General features: G+C 39.3%; 1 protein-coding gene across 13 annotated transcripts in view; it reads right to left on the minus strand.

Annotated features, from left to right (window-relative positions):
- ZNF536 (zinc finger protein 536) overlaps positions 1-14,290 on the minus strand; it is a 327,128-nt gene that overhangs the window by 224,902 nt on the left and 87,936 nt on the right. For all 13 annotated transcript variants that reach the window (XR_007379489.1, XM_048958585.1, XM_048958587.1 and 10 more), the window contains one exon: positions 4,686-4,799. The gene's annotated coding sequence lies outside the window, so the exon portion shown is untranslated. The remainder of the gene's footprint in view (positions 1-4,685; positions 4,800-14,290) is intronic.

Genomic DNA, 14,290 nt, shown 5'->3' on the forward strand with positions numbered 1-14,290 from the left:
TCCCTTACTAGAACTAAATTTCTCAGCACGTATAGTCACTGCCTTTAAAATAGCATTTTGTAAGTTTGTTTTAAAACAGCTTTAAGTCTTTTTGTTTTTCATTTTGGTAAAACATTTATTCCCTCTTTCAAGAGGAGTTTGATATATATCACCATCTGAAGAAAGTCATGTCAGTTTTAAGTTAGCTACGGATACAGCTGTGCAGATTGTATTTCCTGCCAATATCAGGACCTTCTCAACTGCCTGTCTCTTTCCAGTTCTTCCCTCTTCAGCTGTGCCCCATCCAAGCTTTCTTGTCTTTGTCTGCTAGCAATTTGCAGACCTTTTCCATACTTATCTACTATGCACCAGGCAGCCATTTTCACTCCCCTCCATTAGCAACATCAGACTTGACTATTGTACTTCTGCAGCCATCTAATGTACTACCCAGTTTCCACAGAATCCTACCCTATTTGAACACAGGATTATCACCTCACCTCTAAATCCTCTATAGTGCTCAGAGGAAACTAGGTAACTAACGGATGAGTTAAAATACAGAACGCCTAAAACTTCATACAGTGCAGGATAATGTTGGATGAAGGTTTTTGAGCAAAGGTTATTCTCACATGCAAAGTAGTGACTTTGTAAATTCAACAGAAGAGATCTGATAAAGTTACAACAGGTCTTTAACTAAGTCAATATGACCACAGAGATACAAAGATTCTTATGCACAAATGCTTTTATACCTACTGCTGCTGTTACAATTAACCAAACATTTGCTGCAGGGAACCATGGGGGAAGGTTTTCATTTGTATTTTGACTGCAAATTCAAAATTTGTCCTGTTGATATTATGTTTGCTTTTGAGAGCTACGTATTTTTGGATAAGGGACTAAAGTGAAATACATCCACCTCATTTTTAGAAAACAGTCGCTAGGTGAATTCTACTTGATTCTACTCTACTCAAATACTGACTCCTAGACCAAGGGGTGCAGAATAGGCATTCCTGCAGAGCATCTGCAGGCTTGGTATATTAGCTAGGTTGTGTTCTGACGTCTGTCAAGCACTGATCACCACCTGGCCTTTAACGAGAGCAGTTTGGAGAAAGATGCTCTTCAGCATGGAAGACTGACTTCACTCTTCCTAACTGGATCAACAGCACAATACAGTGCAAAGCCAGTTCACATATTTATATATATACGTATGACTTCCCTCAGATGATTATTTTTTTAAAAGTAAAATTTTATTCATGTACTCAAATGATTCAATTTGAGATCAAGACATTTTTTGAAGAAAAATAATGTAAGTAATTTGATTATGCCTACAATCAGATGCTGTGTTCTACAGGCAAACGATTCCTGTGAAACTGAACAGTTTCTTGCTATGTAGCTGCGATTTGTGCATTTAAAATGATAAATTTAAAGCTACCAATAGTAAATCAATTGCAAGTATAGAAGATAAAACTGAAATTATTCATCATATCACTATAGGAGAACACGAAGTAGTCATAATGGGTCGTTTTGACTTTAAATTGAAATCTGTTTCTAGGTTTTTCAAGGACAATTCGCTTTACAAAACTTTAATGTATACACAAAAGTCATCCATCAGCACATCTGATCCAAATATACTAATGATTTTTATTGGTCAGATCTTTAAAGTGAGGTTTATTTTTATGGAGTATGCATTAATTAACCCAACATGTACTATCTTCCAGTATATCTAGCCAAGTACTTTCATTTAAACATGTTTATTGTGAAATGTTTGCATTCCCAACATTTGTGGCCCACACACAGACTATTTCATACTTCACTTCTGAGCGGTTACAAAAGTTAAAAAGAGTTATTGTTTTTGATTAATGCATTTTTGGGGACTTTTTTTTTTTTTTTTTTTTTTTTGAATGTTCCAAAACTAAACTCTGAAGACATTCTACATGAAAACAGCCACACGTACTTATCTTCAAAATGGAGCGCTGAGAGAAAACGAGCGGGGCTCACTTTCGATCACTTCCACTTCTTCGTGGAACGTGGACATTGTTAACGTTTGTATATAACTCGACTGAACTTATGCGGAATATTAACTGATTGATTTGATGTAACTTAATCATAAAAAGAAAAGCTACGTAGGCAGATACGTGGAGTGGTGCGTTACAGATGGGAGTTCTAAGGCTGTGGCTGTCATCTTTTGATTAAGAAAAGGAAATGATTTCACTAAAAAGATATTCCCTCTTGTGTTGTTTTAACTGAGTTTGTACTTTCCACCGAACTGGACATATTTATTGAGACTCATAAGTTACTTCACGGTTACCAACATCACTGTAATCTCAACAAACTATCTTTTTTCTTGCCAATTATCTAAATATCATAACTATAAAATATCTTAAAACATTCTCTATAGTGTAAACATCTTAGCTACAAAGCTTTAAGTGTAAACAGTATGATGCATCAGAATGATTTTAAGCGATGTTATAAAAACTGCTCTTAAAAACTAAACAAAAATGTAAAGCTTCCATCTGTTTTATGATTTTTCCACTGTAGAACTACTGCTGTGTGCCAGTTTACTGAACCATGGCTTGCTAAAGAGATTGCTGGGGTCACAGATTGAAAAAACAAAGAGCAAGTCTTTAATGGCTGATTTTTTTTTCTCAAGTCTCTTCGATACGGTTTGAGCAGAATTAAGTGCATGGCAGCAGAAAACACAGAACATAAAAACGCTCGTGTTGCCTGTTGCAACGGGTACCTTCACAGGAAGATCAGCATTTTGGAGGAGATGTCATTTAAGCAATTATCTTAAGTTCTTTTCTGACTGTATACCTATGTTGCCACCACCAAACAGCTGCTATGCTGTGATTCTTTGCACTGCGTATGTACAGAGTTGAATATAGACTGTATATCGCATACAGGAAGGAGCATAGACAGATTTACTTTGCATGCATCCTTACCCAGATACGAGAGAACAATAATTCTGAAATTCTGGACATTCTTTACTCTGAATGCTGAGAGAAGGGAAAGCCACAGAAGGTACAAAAAATTCTGTCTTAAATAAAGAATTGCATATTTAAATAAAGCAGAACAAACCTACTGAACTATTCAGTGCCAAGCCAGACTGCATTCTTCTAGAAGTGAAAATACAGTTATGCTTACATCATAAGTCTGCTTACATCACACAGGAAAAACTGAAGAACCTGATATACAGCAAAGTACAGTATGCTTAGCTACAAGCATTTAAGTACATTTATGCACTGTCCTGAAATAGTTTCCGAAATAAACCTGGCTTACAGAATGCTAGCAGTTTGGGGGTTGCAAACACATGGGCAGAATAGGCTGCAACTATATTAAGTTGATTGATCTGGGAACTTTCTAGAAACAACATGAATGTCAGACATCATAATTCCTCCTTAATCTACCTACATTCCTACTGGACAGCTATCATCAGATTTTCTCATCAAGCTCCGCGTTATTTCTGGGGTCTTGTCACTTACTGCTTAGGGACTGCAGTCTTGGGAAACAAACTTGTCTCCTCATGAGTCAGACGTTAAGACCTCAGTCACCATTCCAGTAGAGGCTCTGGTGAGAATGCACTCCACTGAGGAACCTGTGGCCAAACCATTCAAGCTCTACCTCCCTCCCACATACACAGAACTACCAACTAGAGCAGAATTTGATCCCTGTCAAAGCGAAGAGGCAGAAAACTCCTCAAAGGCAAAAATCTTTTTGTTCTTTACTGGGCTCCATCTCTGACTCCACGTGTGGGGAATAAAAGTAAGCAGTCTGTCAGCACACAGAGGGATGCTGACTCCATCCCTTGGCGTTACTCCTGCACCAAATAGAGATCTGGCACACAGCTTTGATAATACTTCCTAAATGAATCCAGATTAATTCATGGCTAAACTGTGTTATCCTTACAAGAAAGGCCATTCACATTATGAGAAAGGGTGACAGGATCCATACCCCAGTAACTAATGCAGCCACCTTGCCGTAGAATTGCAGCAGTGCTCTTTCCACTTGTGCACATGGCCTTCTGTCCAGGGTTCTCTACTCACACTGGATAGAATCCTATAATCCTTACTCATGTAAAATCTTAACCACAATGAAGCAGTTTTTGCTTTCAGTGTTGTGGAGCAAAATCCTTGTGTCTACACTGCACTGCCTAGGGCAACTGCAACTCCTGTATGCTTTTTATGCCAAATGCTTTCTAAGAAAGTGGAGATCCAACGTTACATGCTACAACCCTGCTGCACTGTGAAGCTTTCAAAATGACCACATCTGCAAGAGTTGCAGCAACTGCACTACAAACACAGCCTACACGATTCTGAGCAAATTCCAAACATGCTCTAACATTCATGCTATCCATTGTCACCTGTGTTCTCAACAACATGGCATCTTCAGTCATAGATATTTGGCTCTATTCCCACAAGGAGCATTATTTGAAGGTGGAAAAAAAGGCCCTCATCCCACAACACCAGCTGTTTAACTACTGTCAGGGAAAGGGTGTTGGTTTAATTCACAGATACATTTTAGCTATTAGTTGGCACAAACCACTGAATCTAGGCTCCTTCTACCCCTAAACAGGAAATAATCTGTTCCATGTGGTTTTCAGGGATTCAGTTGACGCAGAGATCTTACATGCATATATTTGAGGGTCTCTCACCTTTTCAGGAAATATGTAAGTCAATTAAAGAATTAATCACATTGTATCTACAACATCTTACCTGCTGCTGCCAGAGCAGTGAAGTCTAGTAGTCTGTGCACATGTCTAGGGAACAGGAACAGACATCAACACACTCTGTGGCTGGCCTTTAACCTCTTTGCCTCTGTTTCCCCATCTGCAAAACAAGGCGAAAGAGAGAGCTGAGTAAATACTAATAAACACTGCAATTCAAAGTAAAACTTGGAGTTAACAGCATTAGGAACACATTTAACCATTTTCTGGTTTTGTCTGTCTGCAAAATTTGGAGCATATGTGCTGTACCAATATTAGCACGTCTTCACAGTCAACATCTAGAATGCTTAAATATGCATTGATTTCAAATTTCAAATTGAAGTTTGAATTTAATATTCATTCTGTAGATGTAGCTGCATCAACCATTAATCAGGGAATAGAATTAAGACCACTTAATTTATATAATCTACACATAGTGACCAAAAGTTATACTTTTGAAGCTCTAAGCTCAAATTTTTAAAATTATTAGCTGCTTAAGTAGCTTGTGTGGCACGTCCCCTCCCTCCTTCTGGCTGATATACGTAACTGAGCAACCAGACAAAAACTGTTACATGTATGTTCAGCTGTAATGCTTACAATTTACATTATGCATTGAATCACTTAAATACGTAACTCATGCAATCAAGGAACAGAAGAAATAACATGATTTAGGTAACCAGCTATGACTATAAGTTTATAAATAATCTAAAGAAACAAACCCTCAAAGATTCTGAAAACGTACTGCTCACTTAAGAGTTCTGTGAGTAACCACTGAATAAATACTTTGCACATTCACGAGAAAAGATAAACTTCAGCACACAACTAAAGGAGTTGTTATGAATTGTTTGTTCAGATCTACCTACCCAGTGCTTTTTTCCTTCCTTAAACTACCTCTACATAAAAGGAAAATTGAATTAAATACTACCTAATGCACTGTCTTTGTAGATTAGTTAATTTTTAGGCAAGTTAAAAGAGTATGTAATGCAGATACTTACATCTACTAAAGAATTATATATATAAAGTCATCAAAATCTATATGGATGTGTTTTAAAAGAACGTTTCAACCCTGCTTAATGCTTGCATCGTCTCAGCTGTGTCCTGGCCTCTTCTCCAGCCCACTTTCTCAAGTACATACATACCTTTGCTCAGATGAGCAAACTCCATTGACCACAATTACAGTCACAATCTCTAAGCACATTTCTTTCCTATGGTTGCTTGGGTTTCTCACTATAGCATGACCTGTTTTTTATACTTGTTTTTTCTTTTGTGTGTGTGTGTGTGTGTGTGTCTGATCAGTGTTTAGAAATCTTAACCTTCAGAGAAATGAGTTACAATAGGGAAAACAAAGAGGAGAAAGTACAAAGCTAATGCCTTGTGCTTTAGCTCAAAGAAGCCAATGTTTCCTGACTACGGAAATGTCATTCCCAGGTAAAGATGAAAAACTCTGTATTATGTCTCAGGAAACCAGAATATAGCAGACACTTAGCTAGTTTTCTCATCTCAGACAAAACCAGTGTGGATAAAGCTGGCCAGCCTGCTTGCACATCTCCTTCTGAAATCACTAATAAAGTTTGAGAGGGGTTATTTTTAAAGCAGCTCTTAGAGTGTTCCAGCTCACTACTGTCAGCTTCAGATCTCAAATATAATTTGATTTATAATTACATTTAAAAAATAGCATTAAAATAACATTAGAGGGGTCATAATCCAAACTTTTTAATAGTTATGCACGTAGCATAAATTTTACAGTAGACCTCCAACAGGACTCATCTGGAATATATTCTGATCAAAATTCTTTCCTTCAACCAAGCAAGTACTCTGCTGAAGTTGGTTTGCCAAGAAGCCTGTGTGGAACCCTGTATTTCAACGTTGCTTCAAATGTAAACAGACTGACGTACACCGTGGGATATTTGTTAGTCAAAGTCTCTCCTTGCATTACAGCCAGACCCACGTCTGTAAACACTGGTGGGTGAGAAAGTGTCAGAGAATCTAGGATTGGACCTCTACATTTAGAAGACAGGCGCAGCATTCCCTGCAGCATCCCGTCTGCTCCATCCTGAACTCTGCAGAGTTCTAATATTCTTAGCCTCTCTGATGTGGAGTGGCATTTACTTAACTCAAATTGCTCAAGTTCTTCACCGTCAACCAAAATGTTTATGTAGAGACAAAGCAGTGGCCCCAGCCCCTTTTGATACCTGGTGTCAACAGAGAAAAACCTCTTTTCCCAGCTGTGCCAACTACTCACACCAACATGCAATGAACTTCACAATATTTGTTGCCGTAGCTGCAAGACTGGAAATTCTTGAAGACAAGACAGGATTGTGATGGGAGATGTGCTTTAAGAAAGATTTGCCTTGTGCTCTTCTTCTGACCTTCCGGTAAGAAAACTTCCTGGCTCACTAGTTCTGCACCGCTGCCTGGCTACAACTTCAGAGGAACACACAGACAAAGAATTCAGTTTCTGAATGCTAGTGCTAAAGTAAATGATCTAGTAAAAAAAAATAAAAAAATTTGTGCCTTAAAACCAAGTTTGAAATTTTATAGGCTTTTACTCCATAATTTGTACTTGAGCCTTCTGTTATTTTTAAACAAATTTAATTTCTTACAGCTGTGAAATTTACATTTTAAGAGTGTCTAGTGGCCATGTGCATTAATTACTTTATTGTAATATTTTAATGAGTTTGGGGTTCCACTCTGACAGAATCCTACTGAATCCTTCATTCCCCACAGAATTAAACTGGGACCTGATTCAATCACAGTCTCACACACCTAGACCCAAACCCTGCTGGACTTGCACAACATTTTCAGTTGTCTTGAAATTCAGTTGTCTTTCAGTTGTCCCTGAATTTTAAAACTGGCTCAGAGTTTTAGCATTTCTTACCAAGCCAGTGCTATCCTGAGCCAAGAGCAGAGCTAGGCTTTGAGAAAGTTTGTATTTAGAGCTGAACTTCATGGCTAAGCCTGATCTTAACCAAAATTGGTAGGAAAATGCAAAATTCAGCTGAAGCTAGCATTTGGAATGATATTATTCTTAAGCACATTTATGTAATGCTTCACTCGCTCCCATCTGCATACATATAACTCAAAAACTTTTAGGCCTAAAAAGTTGGACTTTTAAAGAGCATCTAAATTCAATGGGGAAAATTGGAAATTCACTACTGAAGGATTTTCGCTTTATACACTGCGTACAGTTGAAAAGCATTATTATAACTACACTTCTGCCATGTTATTCCCTTTGTGGATACTGGTGGTTTGTGTGAAATAGTTTCTTCTTCATCTTCATCAGTAGTTTCTTCAAGAGGTGGTGAACTATGGGAGGTAGAGAGGATTTGGGAGATAAGTAAAACGAGACCTGATTTTAGCCAGTACTTAGTTTTTGTGCTTGCCATTTTGCAGGTCTAATTACTTATCTTGGGGATGGAGCCAGAAGCCTTCAGACCACTGAGGGTCACTGCAGTTTGAACTGAGGTGATAAACTTTCTGCCAGCATCTAAATGCACTTCAGTTCTTCATGAATAAGCTGAAGATGAAAATGCATAACACACCAAATATCAGGTTCAAGTATCAACTCCCATAAACACAGGAGAAATGGGACTGGTGGTTTTAGTTGGCTGCCAATAGCAAGAGGTTCATCTGTTATGAAGAGCAACCCTACGCACTGCAGCATTTGGAGATCTGACCATTTATGTCCACACCTCTCACCTCGCTTTGCTAGGCCAAGCTCAGAATCGTAACTCCAGTGCTACCCAGCTTTTAAAAAAGCATGTTTTCAAACCACTTACAATAAGAGCAACAGTTATTATTCAGTACATGCTTTTTATCAGATTGAAGATAAACTTTATTATAACTGGTGGAGATGGTATCGATGATTTGTGGTCTATGAGAATTCTGTAATGAGAAATGGTAATCTGTCTTGAGGCAAACAATATTGTTCTGTTTACTATGCAATTAACAATATTAAGTCAAGATTCTATAACTGATAACTGCAAATAAGGGTGGGAGGAAGAAACTGGAAGCACTGGTAACTTTCACAGGAACTGAGAACTATAAATTATTTGTGGTGCTTCAACCTGACATTCTCTCTCATATGCTCAAAAATGTTCTTCACCACTCCAGAGATGTTTCCTGTAGAAGCATCCAGACTCTAGGCAGTCTGGGGCAAAGCCAGAAGCTCTCCCTGTGGCAAGTACTGAGTGTACAGGAGGTGGAGAAATTTCTTTTTCAGAAGAGCATCAGTAATTGCAAACAAAGTTGCCTTGGAAAAAGTATTAAAATAACCAGCAAGAGGGACAAAACAAAAAGGGAGACTCCCTGCTTGATTCCTAACATACTAAGTGTGAAATAAAGGAAATACTCCAGCTCTGCATTTCTTCGCTTCTGTAGACTCAGTGCCATACCTTTGTAGGACTGAAATCCTGTACTTCTTGTTTACTCTTAAATCAGCCTTAAGCAACCACCATATGGAGCTGTGAAACACCACAGACGTGGCAGAAATGGGCCTTAACTAACGATCAGGGCAAACTGTACTGGAATTCTAAAGGGGCACTTTCAAGTGGCTGCTTAAGACAAGAGCTGACCTATAATGGAGCTTCTCTGTAAAACAATACAGTTTTTACTTTACATTATAAAGCCCAGAACTGTAAATATTGACCACAAAAATCTTACTGCCTTTTTCCAGTCTTCCCATTAATTGTACATGTAGTGCAGCTTTTTGTCCCAAATCTGCAGCGGTCAATTTTGAGGTTACCTCAAAGGGAACCCAGGCAGAATTACGACACTGTTCTCTATGGCAAGCAGTAACTATAAAGTATAAGGGTCTTTCTTGCTAAATTACTGCTAAATCTTAAGAAAAAAAAAAAAAAGCATTCTTAAACTAGCCAATTCTGTTTGTAGCTCTCTGGAAATGCAATGCTCTGCGGAGAGCTCCATTGCACCCAGCAGGCAAAAGCCACATTTAAGACAGCATGACGCACCAACACTGTAACAACCAGGATGCTGCAAGGGAGTGATTGCTGCTGGCAGCCCCAGAGCCCCTCTCCTGCACCTCTCGCCCTTAAGGACTGGTGCCTTAAATTCCCATATACCACTGAATAATAACGTCTGGCTGATCCAAAAGATTAGCAGCTTATTCCACCTTTGTTCTCTGCCTTCTTTTAAGATGAGCAATGAATGACACCACAGCAGGCATAACTCTCCAGCACAAAAGCTAACAAAATTGTAGAATGTTTTAAGGAACGATGTAAAACTTAACAGAGTTTTAGAAGGGTATTCGCACACAACATCTGCATACAAATCCCAGTGCCACATGGAAGGGCTTCCAGATTTTCTTCACTTTCCCCAAAGAATGCAACATAAAATAACTGTAAGAGTGGTCATCTCTTTAAAAGTGATAAAATTCAAAGAAATTGAACAAAGCATGCAACAAATCTGGGGGACTCCTTCGCACAAGGTAACACTGCATCAAGGGTTTCACAGCAAAGTAAAAATAAATGAGAGGAAGATGGGGTGTAAAACTTTATGTTCCTTTACATAATATGCCAGTGATTGATGTAAGCTACGTAAAAGTTTTTGGTTTTTGGGTTTTTTTTGTTTGGTTGGTTTTGTTTGTTGTTTTTTTTTTTTAAGAAAATAAACACTTATGTTTTGGGGAAAAGCAATCAATAATGAGTATTTATAAGGCTTAATTCCTTTTTCTCAGGCGGCTCTAGCTCTGGTCATTGTTCATTGCTTTTGTTCAGAATTTACTCCCAGATTAAGAACTTCTCCCACACTAATAAACAGGTACAATAATTTTCTCCAGAGGGCAATTTTTTTCTTTTAGTAATTAGCCTACTTAAATATTTTAATGGAACTGCTGACGTACAATAGCACAAATGGTCCTCTGACCATAATATAAAGTGAGAGATGAGACTCCTAAAACTTTTGTATGAAGGAGGTCTAGGATTTACAAAACCTATCAAGCAGACAGCTCTAAAACTATTTTTAAAGGTCATAAATTAGGTACTCTCTTAAATGTAATTCAATCATCCACTATTACAGTAGCTTGATTCTATTAGTTGTCCTATGCATTTTACAAAACAGAACTCCATTAACATTATTCACTTATAGTTTCCCTCTGAAAGTAGATATTCTGCTCAACAGGCTTTAAATAGATTTTTTTTCCCTGAAATTGCTATTAAGCATACTTTTACTCAAAGGGCAAAGTAGGCATAGGATTATACTTGTACTTCATGCAAGGGATACATTTTCAGCAATCAGAACCACATTCCTATGAAGTAAAAATACTCTATTTAAGCCGATTGTTTCTATCCCTCCTAACCTTGCTCAGTAAGGATTCTATTCTGATCTTTTGAGTAACGCACAAGTTTTCCAATTTGGCCGAATAAAGGTATCTTATTGGGCAGCTTGATGAGCATTTTCTGTCTAGAGTTCTGACCTTGGCCTGTTTAATGTGGATCTCAATTATAAGACAATGCTCAAATCAGGATTTATTTTACTTCCTCCCATTAAAGAAAGCAATAGGCTACTCCTGCTCTTACATACCCTGCTTTACTGGACCAGTGAAAATACAAGCTTTGCTGAAGTGACCACTATGTATATACAGCCACAACTTAGTTGTAGTTGTATTTCAGCTTCAGAGACAGACACTACAGACTGTTTGTCTCCACTTCATGTTGATTTCACTGTAAGTAAGTGTGCCTTACCTCTCACAACTTCCATGATCGTATTCGGAATAAAATAAAGGCTACAAGAGTACATGCAGCACAGTGCTGGCCCAGCCATCACCCCACAGCCAGTCCCAAAGGATGTGAGCCACCTGACGGCTTTGAGCTCTGCATCTCGCTAACCTGACAGCCAAACAGACCCTGATCCACCACAGTGCAGTAGGAGCAGCACAACCTGTACTTAAAGATGTGCATGTCCAGAGAGCCCAACCCTTCTTCAGCTGGTTAACACATTCTGTATGCATGTCTTACTTCTTCAAGCAGGACAGGTGGCAAAATAAGACACCGTTCTTTTTCGTCGGCCATGCCAGTCCCAGGTAATCAAGGCAGGCAGGCACCAGCATACACACTTGTTTCAGAGGATAGGGTTGAATTCCATCTGACCAGCCTGCCTCAGCTTGCACTTGAGGTTCTAATTTTCTTCTGGTCTGAGCCCATTTCTGCCTCGCTCTAGCACACACTGCCCTAGTAAGTACATTTATTACCTTGGTGATTCCTCTGGGGGCTGTCTTACTTTCCCTTTGTATCTGGACTCACATAAGCATCTCCCCATTTTAAAAGGAAACATTTATTAGCCTCTGATAGGAGTTTCCTGTTCCACTGTTCTGAATCCCATTGCCACTGCCAAAGGCAGCCCAATGAGCTGCACACACCTGTGCTGGCTCATCCTGAATGGGCACATGGGGAAACAGCAGGCAGCCCAGCCCGTGCCTCCTGCTCCTGGTTGTTTTCCAACCCTTTTTAAGCTGGCCATGTGGGACCCCAGTACAGGAGCACCAAGTATAGATATCAGTGGACCCTTTTGGGTGACCCGGCAATTTCTTGGATGCCCCATTCCTGCTTCTCACTCACACTGCTAGAACTGATGTAGGAAAGCCCCCCAAAATATCCTTCACTCAGGGATTCCTCACTCATTAGGTCAGACTTACTTCCTTGGGACACTTGAACGGTAGATCATAAGCCTCTATCACAAAAACAGGGATTTTTGCTGTAATGGTTCCACTTCCCAGCTAATTATCTTACATAAGAACTGCTTGGTATTTTTTTTTCTGGCAGCTGGGGCCACCACCACACATCACCATTTCTCTGGGTCCACCCTGACAAACTCGGGGTGGCAACTGCTCTGCAGAGCTGATTCTGGCAGAAAGCTTCTCAGTTTTCCATAGGGTTATGCAGGAAACTCTGGCCACAAGATTTCCCCACAACCACAGCATAGTCAGATCTTTAGAGGAGGTTAAAAAAAAAAAAAAAAAAAGAAAGAAAAAAGAAAAGCAAAGCATGTAATTGCTAGGAACTAAAATTGCATTGATTTACCCCAGCTGAAGATCTGGACCCACCCAAGGGACAAGAAAAAGATTTCAATGCACAGTGTTTTACTAGAAGCCATGCACAGTTTCTCATCCACATTAGCCTGGTATTTCTTTTTTTTTTTTTTTTCCACTTCTATATAGCCAAACAACATTTGTATTCAGCTGCTCAGTTATAAATAAAAAACATTTTTACATGGGTGGATTGGAGTGGCCCTGTTTTTTTTCTTTCGGTTCCCATTATTTTATATATTATACACATGTTCTGTCAGCGAAGCTCACTTTGTTATCTGAAACATCTGTGGTACCCTGCTGTGGAGAAGGCCAGCGCTGCTGCTGCTGTTGCTGCCTGTCTTTATCAGCCACTGCTCTGCTGGCAGAGTCCTCTGACGGTGCACAGTAGGGCCGGGCTGCACGGCAGTACCATGGGATTCGGAGCCGACAGAGAGGTCCTGTTGGTTCACACCATGGCACTCATCACCCACATGAAGATTTGAAACCTAGGTTTCATGCACGCATTCATGCAAGCACACACTTATACATTTCTCCAGAAATGAGCATGAATTTATCTGCAGTTGAATGAGCAGCACCCTCACAGATAAGGCGCTCGTCCAAAGGAGAGGGAGGACCTTCCCGAGGTTTCCACACAGACTGGCTCTGGACGAGTTCTGATATTTCCTAATCTTTTACCAGGCAAAAAGTTGCCTGGATTGATCCATTTTAGCCTTATTTTCAAGTGCTTTTTGTAGTCCTAGTCCTGAAATAGCGTAGAGTCCCAAAAAACTCCCTGGGATCCACTGTGAATGCACAGACAATAATCTCAGGTACATAAGATGTTTAGACTTCTTGTGGAGTCACAACAAGATTTTAAAAGCACTACTTAGAGATAAAAAATCCTTCTAAATTTCTTAATATTTTTATGGATAACATATTTGGGCCACTGGGCAGGAAGTGAAGCTGGTTGCACTTTCTGCAAACAACAGCACCTTGGTAAATTCAGCGTAACCATTTCCTCTCTAAAACTTCAACTGCATACGTTTATAAGGATGGGTTACGTGACAGAAGAGTGAAACATACACTGCATTTAAGTATCTGAGAAATACAATTGTTAAACCACAGAACTTAACGAGAACATTCAGGAGAAGACACAGGAACAAATCACAAAAACACTCATACAAAGCAGCCCTCCAGCTGATGCTGTTCTTTTTACGGGTCTCATGTTTTAAGAAATTGCTCCCTAGTAAAAGATAACACAACAAGAAGATACAAGTACTTCCCTCCTATTTTAATAATCATTGTCTATGACATGAAAACCTGAGCTGAGTTCTGAATCCCAAAGGTAAACTCAGATCAGCCTGTTGCTGGTTTGCTGGAACTGCCAAGGACTTAGGGACTGATTCAGAGAACAACTATGGGCTGCAAATGCCACGTGACTGCTGTCACAGATCTTACTCATGCAACTCAGTGTGCACGTGTGTCTAACTCAAGAGTCAAAGTTGAAGACTTATGTGGAGATAATTACAAACAAAAATAAAACACGGCTTTTAAAAACAGTTCATTTTCCTTATGAAGTAACTGATCATCAA

The sequence above is a fragment of the Lagopus muta genome, chromosome 12 (genome assembly GCF_023343835.1).
Source record: "Lagopus muta isolate bLagMut1 chromosome 12, bLagMut1 primary, whole genome shotgun sequence".
Lineage (NCBI taxonomy): Eukaryota > Metazoa > Chordata > Aves > Galliformes > Phasianidae > Lagopus > Lagopus muta.